This window comes from Hesperophylax consimilis, chromosome 4 (genome assembly GCF_061612785.1).
Source record: "Hesperophylax consimilis isolate HC1 chromosome 4, BYU_Hcon_1.0, whole genome shotgun sequence".
Lineage (NCBI taxonomy): Eukaryota > Metazoa > Arthropoda > Insecta > Trichoptera > Limnephilidae > Hesperophylax > Hesperophylax consimilis.
The window spans coordinates 5,003,003-5,017,513 of record NC_142839.1 but is presented as its reverse complement, the minus strand read 5'-3'; positions in this window follow the sequence as shown (position 1 = coordinate 5,017,513).

The window sequence follows — 14,511 nt, the reverse complement described above, 5'->3', positions numbered from 1 at the left end:
ACCAATGGCAGAGTTGTTGGTTATCCAATGAATCGTTACTGAGGCGGCGCACAGTGGGCTGAAAATCGCCTCTCATAGACATAGAAACTTGAATTTTCAAGGGTATTTTTTTTGGCTAGAAATGGATTCTGCTGATCATTACTATGCTATAAAATGTCGTACGAAGCAATTGCGTGTACAAATGAAGGAGTTATAATTTTTTTAAGAAAAATTTGTATGGCGCTGACATTAAAAATGAGGCTATCTCTGGAATCATAAGGTTGGCCGTTCTATCCTTACATACAGATAATACTACTATTTATTTATATTTTTTTGACATACTTCATATTGTGGCGCAAGGTGCGATTTTTTTTTTAAAAATCCTAAAGTTGAAAAAAAAATCTTTTTTTTGTTGATGATTCATTTTAATGCTTAAATGCTTTACATATGAGTATGCTTTGTCTAGTTTACAATATTTTATTTACACTCCAAGCCAAAACACTGTGCACAGTGAGCTGAAAATCGCCTTTCATAGACATAGTGACTTGAATTTTCAAGTGTATTTTTTTGGCTAGAAATGGATTTTGCTGATCATTACTATGCTATAAAAATTTGTATGAAGCAATTGCGTGTACAAATGAAGGAGTCATCATTTTTTTAAGAAAAAATTGTATGGAACTGACATTAAAAATGAGGCTATCTCTGGAATCATAAGGTTGACCATTATATCCTTACACACAAATATACTATTATTTATTTGTATTTTTTTGACATACTTCGTATTGTGGCGAAACTTGTGATTTTTTTTTTTTAAATCCTCAAAGTTGAAAAAAAAACTTTTTTATGTTGAAGATTCATTTTAATGCTTAAATGCTTTACATATGAGTATGCTTTGTCTAGTTTACAATATTTTATTTACACTGCAAGCCTAAAAGCATTTAAGCATTAAAATGAATCATCAACATTAAAAAGGGTTTTTTTCAACTTTGAGGATTTAAAAAAAAAAAATCGCACCTTGCGCCACAATATGAAGTATGTCAAAAAAATACAAATAAATAGTAGTATTATCTGTATGTAAGGATAGAACGGCCAACCTTATGATTCCAGAGATAGCCTCATTTTTAATGTCAGCGCCATACAAATTTTTCTTAAAAAAATTATAACTCCTTCATTTGTACACGCAATTGCTTCGTACGACATTTTATAGCATAGTAATGATCAGCAGAATCCATTTCTAGCCAAAAAAAATACCCTTGAAAATTCAAGTCTCTATGTCTATGAAAGCCGATTTTCAGCCCACTGTGCGGCGGTACCCATACCCACCACCCAATTTTATTTTTTTATATGGAAGCGCACAAGAGTTGCAACTGCTCCCAACCGTCTGGAGCCAGTGAGACTATGGCATCCCCAATTGGGGTATATTGTAAGGCTGAAGTTAGTGGGGAGGTGAAGGAGATAGGGAAGAGGAAGGTGAGGAAGTGCCAGGCTATTCAGATCTTTACACCTATCGTTTTTTAAATTAATAATAAATTCACGCAGAAGTCACGAGGGAAACAAATCGCTCAAAAATATCTTGGAATTTTAATGTAATCAACTAAACTGATCACCATGTTTTATGGTAATATCCACCCTGAAAACAAATCTTTTTAGCAGTTTTTTATCTGTGGCAGCGATAAAATATTGATTGTGAATAGCCAGGTACTTCTCAGTCATCTTCTTTCTTATTTTCCTTCCACGCTGTCATTTCATGCGGCTTCAAATATTATGTTCCTAAATAAATAAATAAATAAATAATGTAAATACTGTACTCTTGAATGGTGTAAAACCATTTTTAACTTCTAGACAGGTTTATAGTATTTTATGCCGTGTTACGCTACCTCATTTATTAGCCAATATTTCGGACAGCATTAAAGCGTCCATCATCAGGGCAAATGTGTTCAAATCATATCAGGTTTACAGTAATTCATTTTGATGAAAACAAGTAGATGCATAAATAATAGTGCAGTGTTTTTTACTGCGTATTATAATTACTAATTATATAATGATTCCTTTACGACAAAATTAACAACTTAATTCCTCAATTAAAAACCGGTCGATCGAATAATTATTAAATATTTCCTACTTGCAAAAAATGATTCAGCTTACTACATACTAAAATAACTTAGTAATTTAGATCGCCTATTGCTAAAAGTACGCAAGTTAATAAATTCACATTGTAAGTGTTTAAAAAAAAAAAAAAAAAATCATTACAAAGGAAGCCATAAGGAAATAATTTTCCTCAGAGCCTATTTTAACTTTGGGGACGCTGTGTAGGGGGGTTTTCTTAAGGAAAGGAAAGAAAGGAAGACCTGAGAAGGAAAATATATGATGGGTGGGTAGGAATCTGAGGGTCAATGGGTCCAGGAGTGATGGATGTTTGAATTGAATTAAATGGACGAGATGCAAAAGTATTATTATTTTAAAGAATACGTGTTCCGACTTCCTCATAACATATTCGCGCTCTAGTGATTTTACTTGAAATTTGTTAAATCATTCGTTATAGGCCTCCAGTCCCTTTTTTAACAGGAAAACGAATAATTAGATCAGATGTTTATAAATTAGCGATATTTCCTATCAAGTTTTCTCCGCGTACGCAACTATCATTTTACAGCTCCAAAAGATGTGTAAGGATTTGTTAAGAAGTCACGACTTTGACCCAAAACTTATTTTTAAATTTGAATCTTAATCTGATAATCCACTATTACAGAATTCATGTTATTGGAGCAAAATATGAGCAACAGTACGATACATCATACATCATTTTTTTTTTTTTTTTTATTTTTTTTTATTTATGCTTTAATATATTTGTTAAACAATGGTATAGTATATTGTCCTCCACGCTAGGAGTTCACCTGTGTTGTGGAGGACTTTTTCAATTGTAAAGTTATATAATTCTAAAACAATACAGTGGAGTTGGTTACACAGAGAAACATTAAAAATTAAAATATAAAATCGATTTTTCCATAGTTATAACAGTAGTTTTTCCATAGTTATTCCAAAAAAGTGAAATATAAAAAATTAAATATTAACAGGATTGAAGCCAGTTCCATATGTGTTTTTTGTATTCTGTAAGATTAGATGTTTTATATTGTGTTGGAAGTGAATTGAATAGTTTTATAGCCTGGAATCTGTAGTGTTTTTGTCCAAAGGATGTGTTGGTTTTTGGTATTAGTAGTTGGTGTGCATGTCTTGTTCTGGTATTGCGAGAAGTTTGTGAAGTTTTAAATGTGTTTAGGTTCTTGTAAAGGAAAGTAAGTATTTGTTTTGAATATAGTTTTTGAATCTTCAACACTGGGAATTGTTTAAATATGGTTGAAGTGGGTGTTAGTATTGGTACTTTAAGTATTACTTTTATTAAGGTTTTCTGAGCTTTAAATAGTGAGTCTATGTATTTTTTACTGGCATAGCCCCAGGCAATAATGCCGTATTCCATTATAGATTGTGCTATTGCGAGGTATATATTCTTAATATCAAATATGTTCAGTATATTTCTCACGTTTTTGAAAAAGTAAATCAACTTATTTATCTTTCCTTTAACCGATTCAATATGTCTGTCCCATTTTAAATATCGGTCGAAGTATATACCAAGATATTTTATATTTTCGGTTTGTGTGATTGGAGGACAATTGCATGGGATGCTCGCTGAGTGACAGGAATGTATTTTAAGGTAGATGTTTTTGGCGGGTTGGCCTCTCGAGTTTATGCTAAAGGTTATGAATTTAGTCTTATCTATATTTAAAGTTAATAAGTTAGAGTCAAGCCATTTTTTTGTAATATTTAGGCCAACTTCAGCTTTTGTGATTAGTGTGTTCCAGTCAGTGGCCTTAAAAAGTAACACAGTGTCATCAGCAAAGCTTATAATTTCCCCGTCTATTTCGAGGTGACAAAGATCGTTAATATAAATAAGAAATAGGATTGGGCCAAGTACGCTGCCTTGTGGTACTCCGTAGGATACTTGTTCCTTGTCACTACAAACTAATGGTACTAGAACTAATGTTACTAATTGATAAAGACATTGTCCCGGTAAGATAGACATCCTGGGTTCCATTCCCAGTTGAGACCATTATATTTCTTTTATTTTCTATGTTTTGTTTTGTTTCATGTTTCGTTTAGACTCGTTAGTATTATCTTCTTCTTCAATAATGTTATTCTGCTTATTGCGACAAATCCTAACCTGCCCTAACCTATTCACATAATCCTAAGATTAGTGTTTTTTTTAAGCTTCGAGAATTCGGCGAACATTAATAATCAATATGTACTTAAGATTAATTTTGATTTATTGTCTGGTTTAAATAACCGATTTCTTGCGCTTATTAATTATAAATTTTGGTATCCAAAATTTACCCACTAAGCCAAGTATTTAGTTAACATATAGTAAGTATTTTGGTAACCATGGAATATACTGGTTAGTTTAGATCACCGATATTGATTGAGGACTGGTAGTTTTACATAATTTTAATAATTCATCAAATTTAAAGTTAATTTTCAATTTCTGTTTTATTTCAGTTCTGTCAAGTAACTGGCCTATAATGATATAGTAACAGAAATTGAATAGGACATTCACAGAACTCTCAAATTAACGTTGAAATTTGATGAATTGTTCAAATTCCATGAAACAACCCGTCCTTATGAATTCTTATTCTTCATAATTATGTAAATTTATCCATAGCTGGATCAACATGGATTTATTCATGAACGGGGTCAAGCTTCGAGGACCAACAATTTTTTTTTTTTGCGTTTTGCGGTAAGTATTTCTCGACAGTGGTATAGTCCTCATCAGTACTAAACCTTCAGGGCTTCAATTTTTGATACTGACAATCGTGGTGGAAATTCATTATAATGATATATTGAAACAATTTAAAACTTTTTCCACTTGTTTTATAAATTGATCATGACCGGTTTCATGTTATTATAGTCATCTTATCTTCATACTGGTGCAATTATTCCCCAAACTATGGTTTATATACACAACATTTTGGGGAGAGGTATACATTGATTTTTTTACAATATTCCCATCTTGGTTGCTAAGTGATGGTTCACGGATGAATTTGCAATTATTTGGTTACTACCAGCAGGCATTATTATTACCTCGGTATTGGAGATTAATTTAATTTAATTAGTTTTTTTTTAAATCGAGGTTAATAATATATTATAATAATCTTGCCTGCTGGTAATAACCAAATAATTGGACATTCAGCTGTGAAACACCACATCAATGATGATGGTAAAATCAAACTTGGTTATAACGAGCACGAGAGGACCGAATAAATTTGCTCCTTATAGACATTACTCGTTTCAACCAAATTTGTTTTTTTTTAAGTCTTATGTATAATATGTTTTCAAAATACGACTATGTATTACTTTTTATACTCGATGATTGTTTTAAAGTTCTCGCTTCTCAATTTCCTCCTCAAAACAATCCACGCATTATAAATATCATCACCTGGTTCAAGGATTCCAAGAAAAATATTACAAATTATTTATCTTAATATCACTAGCTTGTACCGCTTCTAAAATCCCACTTGTCATTAATAATTGGGATTGTTATGCTTTTCGGTTGTAAAAATGTACTTGTCACAAACCAGTGATGCACAACCCGAGGCCCAATTGTTGCGGCCTGCTTGCCAATTTCATACGGCCCACTGGCTATAGACACAAATCATAATGTTTGGGGTTGTTCTTGAAAATCCTGGATAGCAATTTTTTTATAGGGTTTGGGTTAATTTACGCTGCATTCTAAATGAAACTAAATTTGTAGAATCGGTTTGAAAAACACGCAATTCAAAAAAATCAACAGAAACCTTAAATCTTGAATTTCGCTGTCAACCCCTCCCCCCCTCAATGAAAACAAAACAAATCCACTTGTAGGTCGCGGGTTGTTTGTTTAAAAAATAGGCGAAGCAACCCCTCTGCTGAAAAAGTTCATCACATCACTATCATATACCCAGTGCAGGGATGTAGGTACTCGTAACTAGGTACCTTCATAAACACGTTTATTGGTTTTTAAACCAAAATCGACTATGAGTAGTAATACAAAAGAAGACGTAAAAAGAGAACAAATTTGCAAAGTTCAAATTTTGCATGACTTTCTGCCGATTTTATGAAAATTTTGATGGATGGCAATGTTTCACATAGTCTACAATCTTACACAGGTAGTGCCATAAGAATATGAATCCCTCCCTAAAGCGATAGGAAATTCCCGCTAGCCGGTCACGGTTAAGGCGATGCCATACGTAGTAATGCAAAATCATGGGTTTTTGGTTTGAAAATTTGGTCACCTACAAAATTTTTCAGATGCTTTAATTAAATACTGCAAGTAGAATACATCTTGGCCTTTGAAATAATAAAGTCTTTTTATAAGCCCAGAAAAAATAATGTATAAGGCCCATGAAAATTGCTTTATGGTTCAAAATCTCCTACTTACGAACCTATTTTCGGTTATGATCTTATTGTATAATGTGGCAAATTAAGTAATTTATAAAATGATCGAAATAAAATTAAATATTTAGGTCTGAACATCCACAAAATAAAATAAAAGGCACTTTTTGGCCATGTTTTTTTCTTGCATAAATCAAAACAGGCGGATGGTGTTAAGCGGGAATTTAAACCTTATCGCCATCTACGTAAGGGTTGTTATTGATAGCGGCTCAATTTAAAATATTACACGACGTAGTGCATCGCCTTAATAATAAAATTTGCGAAAAAAGTATTAAATTTTTTCAATAAATGATTAAACCTTAGGGGCTCCACTAAAACAACTGATAAACATCCGTCGTATGTAACAAGTATCGTAAATGGTTATTCAGTTTATAAAATTTATGACACGTTTATTATGTTACGTAAAATACTACTTTATGTCATATTATTTTGATATGCAACTTTTTTTATTACAAAAACTTCTTGACATTAATATCTTTATACGTGTGTATATACTTAGATTTAAAGTTTTATTTTAATGTGTGATTAAAAATGAGCTGAACCGTTTTACTTTACGATATTTTTATGGGTAAACTAATCTCAATACTGAAAAAAGTCGACATTCATACTTTTACACTACGCCACACAATTGTTAGGAATGCGTACAAAAAAATCTCAAGCGTAAAAGGTGTGCGCGTTTTCGACGTAATTATTGGTCAGATAATTTGGACCAGTGAGAAACTGGACGGATAAGAGCATGCTGACCTTTGTTGCAGAGCGATTAGCCCAAAGTTCACGGGTTCGTAATCCAATGCAGGCAAAAATTATTTAATTTAACTAAATTCTGTGAGTCTTAATTTAATTTACATTTCACAAATATAATTTGAATACAAAAATTATACATAGTACCTAGTCGTACATAATAATGTGTACTTCGTTCCAGAATAGAAGATTACCTGAGTTTGACCCTAGTAGGAGACTACCAATCAGAATCTATCATTGCAATGGCTCTACGAAATTTAAAATCAAGATAATATGTTTTATGGACTATAAATATGTATTTATATTAATTATTATATTATTTATATTAATATATTGGTTGTCAGCCTACCATCGTCGCCACTATTAAATTCTTTGTACCGAATAGGAACACAAGACAAAATGTAACATTCTTCTGCAATACATACACAACCAACTATCAGAAACACTCAATATCCAATAGGATGCATGTTCTAGATCTAGGTAACAAATTTTTGGATACTATTGATATATTTACTGACTCCATTTATAAACCTAATCGTAATTTATAACAGAACTTTGTTGAATCCTACAAATTATAGCAGCGTTGATAATGTGGTTTTAGTGATTTGTCTCGTATGTAATAATAATAATATTTGGTTGATTTGTATAGCATCGTTTTTTGTGCAAAATCACCTCAATCACCTGTAGTATTGTTTTAGTTTATTTTACCTTCCTGTTACATATTTAACCAATTTTGTTAGTTTATCAGTTCAACGTTATCTCATGCTTTAAAAACTTTGTGTATAATTTTCGATAGCTCACTAAGTACATTCTGTTAGAGGCAAAAGCTCAGTTAGGCGTAAAACCAAATAAAATAAAATTGTGTATATTTTTAATTAATAACATACCTACATTCAAATGTACCTTGCAGGCAGTTAAGTTGGGTTGTTATGTACGTCTTAAGACAACTTTCTACTAGCCAAATCTTGTATTGGTTAAAAAGTTTTGCAAACATCTAATCAAGGTTGCTTGCGAAAATTTGATTAATAGATTTTAATATACGTATATTGTAATGTACTTCCTCAATTTTAGTGTTGTTGATTTTAAGTACATGGCTACGTGTGATGACGTATTAGATAGCGGGAGATTCGGTTAAGCGTCCCATTATTCAAGTAATTGTCATAACCACGGGACATTCCGGCATACTATACAATACATCACGTGTGGAGCAAAAATAAGCAATCAACAATATGTTCTATTATTGAATGGATAATACAAGATTACAGTGGTAGATACTGCTAGTATCGCCATCAAAGAGAACAAGACCATTAAGAATTTTTAATATATATAGTTTCAAATAATATTAACTCCTCCCACCAGTCCCCGAGGGAAAACAGGGGCCTTTCTCTTATAAGAGAAAGGCCCCTGTTTTCCCTCGGGGACTGGTGGGAGGAGTTAATATTATTTGAAACTATATATATTAAAATGCCATGTTCGGGGATGCTGTGTGAGAAAAGGACGAAGTGAACCTGTGTCTTGAAGAGACCCGTGTTGTAGAAGGAAGGAAAAACAGAGACCGACAAATCTATCCACAGCAAGAATGACAAGCGACCCGTTTCTTGTATAAATGTTGGCACTTCCCTCTAGAAGTATGATGGTGAAAGAAATTCTCATCTGGAAATAAGCCCGTCTTCCATTATAATATATTATGTTAGTATTTGAATGCAATTTTATGAAGTATTTTTGTATATTAACTCCACAGAGGAGGCCCGGAGGAAAATATTTTCCCTCAGGGCCTACGTCATCTTTGGGGATTCTTGAAGAGATCCATGTTCACTTCTTCTCTCGTTTCTAGTCTATGTACCGGTGCTGAAGGGATCAATGAAGCTAGTTCCTAAGAGCATCTTCCATTATAATATCGGTAGAACAAGGACAGCAGACCTACCTGACGCCCGTGTTCTAAATATTGCAATCCATCGAAAAATGGACTGTTCGTTTTTTTAGGTATTTTGGAACTCCAGACCAGAGGTGGCTGCCAAATTCAACAGTGGGTCGCACTTGCGATTTGTACAGGGCCAGCAGTTGTTTACTGTTAAGTGTTAATAAAGAATATGATTGCAGATGTAGTAGATTAATTAAGTCTTAGGTTATTTTTCTCAAACGGTAAACTGGTTGTATAATATGCGGGTATTAGCAATAAGTCAATACCTAGAGCTCCATTAGAGCCTGTAAACCTGTACTAGAACAGGTCTTATAGTGTACTGCAATTACGGTGAGTAGGTATGACCTGTCTACCTGGTGCATTTCATGCCTACATTAAAAAGGTAAACATACAGCTCTTAAAAAACAATATATTAATCCATGACGTTACAGTGGTTGTGTTAAGACGAGACAATAACCTGAAATAATGCCTGAATCTTCGTGCACAAAAATTATATTTGTATCAGACTGCTGTTGAATTTGCCATGTCAAATCTCTAAAATAAAGTAGGGATCTTAACGACATAAGTGATGTCGCGTAAAAACAATTTTTGGCGCGCGGCCCGGCATAGTGGACGGACCTACGGTCGACTTTGCCCGAGCAGGCCTGGAAAGTTTATCTTTCCGTTGTGTTTATTTTTATTATTTCTGATGAACGTATTACAAAAATCACAAATTTTTCTTTGATTCATCGTCTAGAAAAATAAAATCTGGTGCTTACCGCTAATTTTATAGTTGAAAAACTTTTTATAATATTTTCAAACCGTTTTACTTAAAATAAGGTCCTGTTTTTATTAATTTTAAATATAAATAACTTACATCCGTAGGAATCCCTCTAGAAATATTCGAGATTTTAGTAATAAGTTCATCAGAAATAATTAAAATGTGAGCGTCGAGCTAACCCTCGTTATTAGAATCTTATGTCGCCTTGACCAGTAAAGTCCCTACATTAGTTTTGATTCCCTACTTGTCCCTTTTGATTTTACATTTATGAATAATCTGGCAAAGAGAACAATTGATATAAGTGTATAGTAAGCTAATTGTCATAATAAGCTAATTTTTATAGTAAGCTAATTGTCGTAGTAAGCTAATTGTCATAGTAAGCTAATTGTAATAGTAATCTAATTGTCATAGTATGCTAAAGGAAAAGAACAAAACTTAGGTTAGGTTTTTTTGATGTGTGTAATATTTCCAGTAGGTGTAATTCTCTGTGTGTAAATTCGTCCATGTGCAATTCCGTCCGTGTGTAATTCTGGCAGTCAGTACCTCAAAAGAGTCCTATCTGCTCCCAACCTTTGCCAGTTCACTGTAGATGACCTCTGTTTAGAGGATAGGAGATTCTCTTACGCTATTATTAGCATAGTCAAATCAGATTCGATTTAAAAAATAAAATTGAGTAGGTACCAAACAACAGTCCCATCTGATCCCAATCGTCTGGAGCTAGTAAATCTATGGCATCCCCAATCGGCTGAAGATGCATGGAGAAATATGATTAATTTATTGAAAATCTCTTCAAATTATTGGTAATCCGGTTAAAAACACGATTGCAGGCCGTTTCCTGCACCTTGATATGATTATTGATTACCTTGATACTATACAATGACGAAAATATTAGGATTTTATGAACAAGTGTTGTGACATCATGATGATAAATTCGTATTTTACTAAAAGATTATCAGGAAACCTATGAATTCATTCGAAGGGCCTGTAATCCCGTTTTTAACCGAATTATGATTAATTTGAAGAGATTCTTAATAAATTAGAAATATTCAATGTTAGTATTTTCTCCGAGTAGTGAGATGGGACCTAGCTATTCAAATCTGGTCACCAAACCCGGCAAAAGCCATTTCAAGCGTCGTGTGATACTTAAAGTATCTACCAACTCTTGCGACCTCCGCATTCATCGAGAATCGTAACCACTCAATCATCGAGACCTTCAAATATCTTGAAATATTAATAATTCATTACTTTTGCGTTTGTATTGTTGATCTAAATCACATTTCTAAGACCGTGTACGGAAAGAAAACGTAAACATGAAATTATAATTGATAATAAAAAACATTTTATAAATAATATATTGTGTTGTTGTCGTTTCCATAACTCGTGTAACTACATCGTAGGATGTTTATCGAACAATTGAAATGTATGCAAACAACAGATCTCTTTGCATTTTATGGCGTAGGTTACCCAGGAATTAACGCCAAACATTTGTGCACGGCTATTATCGTCACATGAGAACGGGTCGTTTTTACGATTCGTTCTTGAGTTAAATATCTTGGCTGTGGAAAGATTTCCATGCATTAGCATTAATGTTTAAGATAACCTTGTGTTTAAAAATATAAACATTTTACGATCATTCTACATTCATTTTTCAGAAGGAGGTGCAAAAATACAATTTATTTATTTATTATGTACATCTATATAAAAAGGTTTTTTTTTGGCTTTGCCTGTCTCACTAGGAAATCCTTTGCCGAGACAGACTAGTTTACAAATATTTTTTTAATATTAAAATAAAGTACATTTTTCAATAAAGCAAAAATATTTGACGAATATTTTCAGGTTGGTCAGTGGTAACAATAATGAGATAGAGGATTATATTTGGGTGAGGTGACTAATTATTATTGCACGACCTTTTTCGATGATCCATTGTTTGATCAGGATTTTGTATTTGTTAATATTATTCGATTTTCTTGTTTTTTCAGGTAGGTTATTGTATATTTTAGACGCAATGTATTTGAAATTTCTTTGACCAAATGTTGTGTTTGTTTTAGGTGTTTGTATGAGTTTTTTGGTTTTGTGCCCCGTGTTTACAATATTTTGGGTAATTTCATAAAATGTATGTGTTTTATTTTTACAAAGATGAGTTAGTAATATCTTTTCAGATGCTGATATCTTCCATTTGTCCTCAGGTCAATTTACTAAATGTATATTAAATTTTTTTTTTTTAGTGCGAACGCCAGGAGTGTGATCAATAAGTTATTCTATCATTTTCATTGTGCTGTTTTTCTTTATCTTTGATCATTATTTTCTGACGTAAGTGTGTATAATTTGTATGGGTACTTTAATTTTAAATTCTCTATCTATTTACTTTTAATGGATGTTTTTTAAAGATTTTCTTTTTCTATCAACTCCACTTTATGTACAAATTGTGCTGGATGGTGTTTAAATCCACCAATGAAATGGCCCCACCATACATCTCTAAACTATGCGTCCCGGAAAACTATGGTCTGAGGCAGTCAACTCTTAGATCAGCAACATCATCAGCTGTAGGCAGATTGATGGAACCTAAGGGCAAGCCAAATACTAAGTTTGTGATCGCGCTTTCGGAGCCTATATCTGGGCCGAAGGCTTGGAATAAACTTCCTCAGGAACTAAGATCCATAACAAGTCCAACAGAATTCAGGTCTAAACTAAAAACTTACCTGAAGTACCTGAAACTTACCTAAGCTGTCATAACCTTAAATTAAATATACCATTCCTGAGAGGAAGTCCAATTATATCCAATTTTCCAATTATGTCCTAAATCATGTATCAAAATGTCTCTAATAAACAATTAGTTGATGTTAATTAAGTGTTAATATTCAGTGACCTACCAGGTAAGTATGGTACTGTATATTATCTCCATATATAGTTAGTAATAATATAGATCATTGTAGAAATGTATTATATATTTGTGAGGTGATTTTGTACAAAAACGGCGCAATACAAATCATCCAAATATTATTATTTATATATTTATTTATTTATTTATTATTACACACCCTAATGGGCTTTTACACACTACAATGTTTAATAGTAGAGTATCACAGTTATTATAAATTCTACAAAATTAAAACAATAAAGGAAACATAATACAACGAAAAAAGAAAAAAATATTAAATGTTACAACAAAAGCATATAATAAAATAAGATACATTAGTAAAAATGATAAGAAGTCTCACATAAATAGATATTCAAAATAAAAATAAAAATATATATATTGCGGAAATTATAGATGTCTATTTGTGTCTCGATATATAAAAGAATTGAAATAAACAATATTTATATTATTTTACAAGCAATAATTGTTCGCCTGAAACACTCATCCACATTGAAAAATCTCCTGATAAAAGATACACGACGCCAACGGGACTCGAACCCGTGTCCCTTCGATTTCCGGTCGACAGCTCTGACCACTGAGCTATGGCGGCTTATCTCTTACCCGCGAAATTATTCAATATATACTAGTGTTTCATTCGACAATTACTGTTTGTTACATTTTTTCACCTGAAAACAACCAACTTTATTTTATATGAGAAAGGCATTGTAAGTGCTAACTCTCTCACTAGATGGCGTCGAGACAAATTGTCTACATTTTTAGGTGAAATACTTGAACTTGTCAAATATTAATTTTCCTATTAAATCCCTATTAAAACTTTCAGAAAGAAGAATAAACACAGATTTAATAGTACTACATAAAATACTTCATTACAAAATTGACTGTCCTGAGTTACTCCAATTAATCAGCATCCACATACCCAAAAGATCTTGCCGAAATTTACTAACCTTTTATTTTTACAACACCACGTCTTATCAAAATTCCCCGATTCAAGACTTCACAGTCTCGGAAATAAATACTCTGATCTGGGAGATATATTTCATCTTAAAAATAATCAATATAAATATTAATTATTATGTTTTGGTAAACTAATGTTTTTTAAGACAAGATTTTTTTATGCATAGCACAAAGGGTAACAATTATTTTACAAGCAATAATTGTTCGCCTGAAACACTCATCCACATTGAAAAATTTCCTGATAAAAGATACATGACGCCAACGGGACTCGAACCCGTGTCCCTTCGATTTCCGGTCGACAGCTCTGACCACTGAGCTATGGCGGCTTATCTCTTACCCGCGAAATTATTCAATATATACTAGTGTTTCATTCAACAATTACTGCTTGTTACATTTTTTCAGGGACACGGGTTCGAGTCCCGTTGGCGTCATGTATCTTTTATCAGGAGATTTTTCAATGTGGATGAGTGTTTCAGGCGAACAATTATTGCTTGTAAAATAATTGTTACCCTTTGTGCTATGCATAAAAAAATCTTGTCTTAAAAAACATTAGTTTACCAAAACATAATAATTAATATTTATATTGATTATTTTTAAGATGAAATATATCTCCCAGATCAGAGTATTTATTTCCGAGACTGTGAAGTCTTGAATCGGGGAATTTTGATAAGACAGTATCCTGGTGTTGTAAAAATAAAAGGTTAGTAAATTTCGGCAAGATCTTTTGGGTATGTGGATGCTGATTAATTGGAGTAACTCAGGACAGTCAATTTTGTAATGAAGTATTTTATGTAGTACTAT